The sequence below is a fragment of the Leptodactylus fuscus genome, chromosome 2, assembly GCF_031893055.1.
Source record: "Leptodactylus fuscus isolate aLepFus1 chromosome 2, aLepFus1.hap2, whole genome shotgun sequence".
In the NCBI taxonomy this organism is placed as follows: Eukaryota; Metazoa; Chordata; class Amphibia; order Anura; family Leptodactylidae; genus Leptodactylus; species Leptodactylus fuscus.
In genome coordinates this window covers 216,890,195-216,896,512 of record NC_134266.1, presented here as the reverse complement: position 1 = coordinate 216,896,512, position 6,318 = coordinate 216,890,195, and the positions used below count along the sequence as shown (strand labels likewise).

The following is a 6,318-nucleotide window of genomic DNA, read 5'->3' as shown; positions in this document are numbered from 1 at the left end:
TCCATGTGAAAAAACTCCATAATTCTGTCTTTATCTTTTGTATTTTGTTCCTACAGCATTCAATCTGCATTACAAATGGTATGTAACTTTGCCTAGTGGGGTCATTACAATTACCGTGATACCATATTGAGGCCGGGGCACCACATAGTGAAAAACTGATGCTTTTTACAGTCCTTGTATAGTGGATGAGATTCTGGCCGATCGCATCTACATGTTTTTGGAAATCACAACATGTCAATTATATCTATGGAAATGCTGGCAGTTTTCCTATAGGTATAATGGAAGCAAAAATTCCACAGAGGTAGCCCACAACTTTTTGGCTCTAGCCCACCTTAGCCTTATATTGGTTTTATTGTTTTGCTAATAAAACACAATTTTTTTAAAAAACAAACAATTTTTTCTGAAACCTGTAAGTTTTTTACTGTTCAGTTGATGGAGATATATAAGGGCTAGTTCACACGGGGCAAGAGGGGGCAGATTTTGGCGTGGAATCCTCCTCAAAATCCGCCTCCTCAAAAAAGAGGTCTATGTAGACCGCTAGCGATTCGCCCTTTCTTGAGGTGGACGCCACGGCGGAAATCGCCGAGGCGCGTCTGTGTCAAAACAATCCCTCTGGACTAGGCCAATTAATTTGAGCCTACTCCGGAGTGGAAAGCCGCGACTGTCAAATTTTGGTCCTGATTCTGACGCGCTTCCTGTTTAAAAATCACGACTAAAGTACGCGGTCACTAGCCCTGTGTGAACTAGCCCTAAGGGCTCGTATTTGTGGGGAAAGTTGCAGTTTTTATTGGTATGAATGTTATGTATAATATGTATGACTATTTGATCACTTGCTATTTTTGTGGGTGAGATGACCAAAATACACAAATTTGTGTATGGCTCTTTTTTTTTTTTTTTTTACATCATTCACCGTATGGGATAATTCTTGCTCTTTTTGAAACGCACATGAAAATATCTAATATGTTTGTTTAAATTAACCACTTCTGGACTGGGTTATTATCCCTGGTTTAAGACCAGACAAATTTTTTTGGGGGGGTTTCGTACATGCTATAAATTTTTTTTTCCTTTTGCGTCTATTTTTTGCATCTTTTTTCAGTGATATATAGGGCTTTATATTTATATTGTTTTTATTTTTCCCCATTTTCGTTATTTTTATATCCAAGAAACAGTAAACAAAAGAGGAGGGGAAATGTCTTATTTTTTTGTGTTTTTTGGCTTTTTTAAATAGTACAAAGTACTAAAAATGTTTTATGTATTGCTGTGTCCCTGGAGGTGGGGCTAGAACCTGTGACGGGGTATGGTAGTGGGGGGGGGGTTACTTTATTTTTTTGTATTATTACTGTATGCTCAGTGCAACATAAGAGTACAGCACAGAAAAGGAAGGGGTTAATTCTAAAAGCTTTATGTATTTAATAAAATGATTGCTGAAATTCAAGCTTGAAGGCTAGTAAAGCGCATAGGACCTGCTAGTTCTGCATCTTTCCTGTATGTAATAACCAGTTTGTATAAAAAAATAAAATTGTTTCCCAAAGTATTCACTGACAGTTCTTATAGTCCACATGCTGAATAATGAGCAGAAGATTGACAATATCAGGCAGACTTCACAAACATTAACATGTAAAAATATTGCCGTTGGACTTTCAGCTGTAACCCAAAAATTACCCTGCAGCCAATTCCACACTTCATTTTCATAGTTAGACCCCAAATATTTCACCGGCTGCTGATGACAAGCTTTTATTACAGAGCAACGCGATGAAATGCATGTGTGGTTGTGATAAATGGAGCATGGCTTTACATTCCACCATTGGCCTCCGTCGTCTATGAATGGTAATGCCTCCCAGCTTATCAAATTGCAAAGTGGTGAGCAGATCACACTTCCTCTAAGAAAATACTAAGAAGTGAGGTTATACAAGGCTAAAACTGTTCAAAGGGCATTTTATTGCAAAGATCCGGCAATAAACTAGTTCATTGATGGCGGGATAGAAGCTCTAAAATATACTGAATAAAAAGAATAAAAAATGTACATCCAAATGTAAGAAAGCCTCATTCTACGGAAACATAGTAAAACAAAACGCTTTGTTTTATAGAACCAACAAAATGATTGAGGTTTTGGTGAATTTTGTTTGTTTCTTCGCAGAAAAAAAGAGCTATGGAAAGTGCAGCATGATCATTTCAGCTGCAGAATCATGAACATTTCCATATAGAGATAATATGGTGGGAAACTTATTATAGTTATCCATGATGCTAGGAGACCCTGCCTCTCCACTATATGCTGTCCCATAGTGATTACAGTATGGAGCGGTATGTAGTGAAGGGACAGGGACTTCTAGCATCATGGATAACTATAATGTTAGTAGTCTGTCAACTGGCACAATGGAACGGCCGGGACTGGACATTTGCAAGCGCTGTGCAGTGAAAGCACAGGGATCTACATAGACTATAATGGGGTCCATGTGCTTGCCACGAGATCTCCGCAGGGAACATGCGGGCAGGAAAGTACTTCACAATCTACTTTCCTGTCCGCATGATGCGTTCAGGCAGCGCGCGGCAAGCGCACGGACCCCATTTTAGGCCGGGTTCACACAATGTATTATGGCACGTAGACAGCGCGGAAGCTTTTGCGGGCCGTATACGCTCCCATTGTTTTCAATGGGAGCCGGTACCGTATACGCGGCGCTATTTTGCGGCCGTGATTTTGCGACGGCCGCAAAATAGCGCCGCATATACAGTACCGGCTCCCATTGAAAACAATGGGAGCGTATACGGCCCGCAAAAGCTCCCGCGCCGTCTACATACCACATTATGTGCCATAATACATCGTGTGAACCCAGCCTTAGTCTATGGGGTCCGTGTGCTTTCACTGCAATACTTTCAGTAGTCCTTTCGGGGGTCCCCATGCGGACTCCCCAAACGGATTCCCGACACAGATGTGAACCAAGAGTAAGACAAGTGTGAAACCATTCCTCTATAATGAGCTATGTGTCTCAGCAAATCTACAAAAATTAGGTTCTTAGTATACATTTTAATGAAGGTATATAAGACTACAAAGTGTAATTAAAGTGTATAAGCCCACAGGGTGTATAAGCCATCTATATAGTGGATCCCTACACTATTGTGTAACTGCAGAGCAACTGGCCCCACCGCTAGATTTTCGCTACAATCCCATCCACTTTAGTGTGACTGTAAAACGCTGTGTTTTTTCCCACCACATGGTGCCCCAGCCTTAGTCAGTATTTATTATTAGAACCATTTAGTCTCCAGGACTGATTTTCTCTTTTTGGGGGTCTATGGTTGCCATCATAGGCAGATGTTTTAGTTTTTAGGGAGTCGTCTATTTTGTCACCTAGTTACAGACGCTACATAACTAGAATTTTTCCATTTATGGCACAGCCTGGTAGGAACGGTTAAATAAACTGTCCTAGGTATTCTGGCCATAGGTAAATTGGGCGGTGTTTCAAGGATATTTTATGACTTCCTCTTTAATAGGTGGGTTTGTAAGTAGGAACTGGGATGATTTTTGTAACTAGGTAACAAAAGTATTAATATCTTCAAAATAATTGTGCCGTAAGATTCCTGTATATGTATGTGGAACCAAAGGCATGACATGTAAGTGCACCTGCTCAGTTATATATTAAAGTGCCCTTAGGAATATGTAATAGAATTATGACCTTTCAACACAAATCACAGCTTGTAAAACAGACTATCCATAGACATGAGATAACTGTCAGCAGAACATGTGACAGCTATTCCACCCCCTCGCCATAAACATGCCCATTCGGCAATAACATGCCCGTACTACGTCATTGGTGAAAGAGGAGTAAATGGCACTTAGCCTTAGGAAACAAAAGAATTGGGTTTGTTGAAATAAACACCAAAATCTGAGCATTTGCAAACAAAAATCTCTTAGTAAAAGCCAATTCATGCTCCCCACAAACTATGTAATGTTGTGCTTTAAAGGGATCAAGGGAACAGAAGAAAATATTAAAAAGTGAATAAAAATCTTTCCTTGGAGTTGCTTTACGTTTGAGTGCAGCTTCCTCTGTGTATCTGGTAACTTATAGAGGATTAGTGTAACCTCAGAAGTAGTGATGCTTTGGATGTGTGGATAGTACATTGTTGAAAGTGATAATTACGCCTCACCAATTGCCGTGTCTCCTTGATTCCGATAGTGACAGGTGGTAACCTTTACTTGCTGGTCTATCGATATGCACAAGAAATGGCCAATCATTGTCTGAGGTGGGCCACCACCATTAATTCAGTGGGTACCAATGGCCATTTCCTGTTGCGATGGAACCAGGAAGTAATGACCAATCGGGACCCAGGAGCGGGGGCCTAATTTGAGAGGCTGCAGTAACACCTAGGTCCAGGAGCCTCGGGGGGCTCATGTGTGAAAAGACTAGTACTCTAAATTATACATTATAGTTGGGAGGCCCAGTACAGATTCTGCATTGGATCCCAGAAGCATAATGTTATGTCTTTGCCCAGGAGTATCAGATCCGCAATCCAGGAGAGGTCAGGATCCTTTTTTTGTTTGCTTATACCTTCGCAATACTTTTTAAAACAATACAATAATGGCTGAAATCACAGGTAAATGTTAAAGTATCCTTATCTAAATCTGAAACTGGAAAAAAAGAAAAGATAAACAGTCTATAGAAGAACCTATCTATCATTCTGTGATTTCATGCCCTGCATATATTGGGAAATCTGCCAGTAATATTTCTACAAAAAAAATTTTTTTGACATACAAAACATAATATAGAATAAAATGCCAGCAGAATAATGTACATGAAGGAAAGCACTAGAATACACAAATTTGGCATCATAAGATGGCATACTATGTACAAAGTGACCATAGGGTAATGTACATGATCTGCATATATAGAACGTGATATCTTATCACATATGACAACTAAAAACTAGGAAAAATCATCGAAGCATGTTTTTCCACTGACTTTTCATTTGTTTCTGTTGTCTTTTGTGATAATATATCATGCTGCGGAAGTTTAACCAATTGTAGATGTTTGGGTTAAAGGGATTGTCCGGGAAACATAGAAATCCCTACACTAATCTAAACACCCTTCCCCGGCTACTTTCTAAATTACATAATCTATCAAAAATGTATATAAAAAATGTATAGTTACCCGTATCCTTACCCATCACATGACCGCCTCAGGAACATTTTATGATTATCCAGTGACAATCCGTTTCCCTGTTTGCAGAAACGGACTGTCACTAGTTCTCCCCCCTCCACCCCATCATACTTACCTCTCTTCCTTCCAGACTTCCTCCTGTGGGAAACAGCTCCTCCTCCTTCTGTGATGTCTGCCTATATGTGCCCAAAGGAGCCAGAGTTCTGGCTTTGCGCTGTAGCCATCACTCTTTCTCCATTACAGAAGCGTGGGAGCCTGAATGAGCCACCCACGCATGCGCAGTAGAGATGGAGTGAAGGCAAGAGCACAGTGCCGCGACTGGCAGAATCAAAGAAGAGGAGAAGCCCTTCCTTGAAGAACAAACTCTGGACAGGAAGAAGACAGGTAAGTATAAGTAAGTATAATAGGGTATGGGGTGGACTATGTTAATTGAGAAGGGCTAGCAGTGGGTGGAATAGCTAGGGAGATAGGGAGGGGGTGTTAGAGGGGGAGGGGATCGGAGAGGAGTGAGACGGAGATAGTGTGAGATCCTACAACTACCATAATGCATTGCATCAGCTAAGGCAGCGGGAAGCCATGTAAACCAATGCAGATGATGCTAGGAGTTCTCTGAGACACCCAGAAATCACTCAAAACACTGCTAAAGGTATTTGGGTGCACTCATTAACCCATTAAAATTATAATAATAATTATGCATACTACATTTGTATATCAAAAGGTGAAAAAGCGCCTGCAGTATTACTGGTAATAACAGTATAGAGTTTATGAGACCTATGGAGCTAACAGTCTAGCATTGCAAATGTTATTTTCTATCATCTAAGATATAACAACATATAATACTTATTGGTGATAAAAAAAAAATCTGGAACGCTTCTTGGGAATTTGCATGTCATCCTTGCACAGGGGCCTTGCTAGTATCTGCATCATTGTAAGCGTAGTATATGGGCTGCGGAGGTGAGCGCTCCATGGTAGGTTTTGATGCAGTTTTTTTTAGCCAGAAGTAGATTGAAATGAATGGGAATATAAAGGATGTACAGTATATTTCTCCTTCCTGCTGGATTCACTTCTGGCATAATCCTAAGAAATGCAATGTGGATAACCAGCCATATGGAGCCAGTTGAGATCCTGCCATTCGTCTTCCTCCCTGGAAATGACTCTATGACAATGT

At 40.5% G+C, this 6,318-nt stretch overlaps 1 non-coding gene across 1 annotated transcript; it reads right to left on the bottom strand.

Moving 5' to 3' along the window:
* Positions 1-6,006: 6,006 nt before the first annotated feature.
* Positions 6,007-6,112, bottom strand: LOC142196372 (U6 spliceosomal RNA). Its single transcript, XR_012715209.1, has one exon. It is a non-coding gene; the product is annotated as a U6 spliceosomal RNA (small nuclear RNA).
* Between the last annotated feature and the right edge of the window lie 206 nt (positions 6,113-6,318).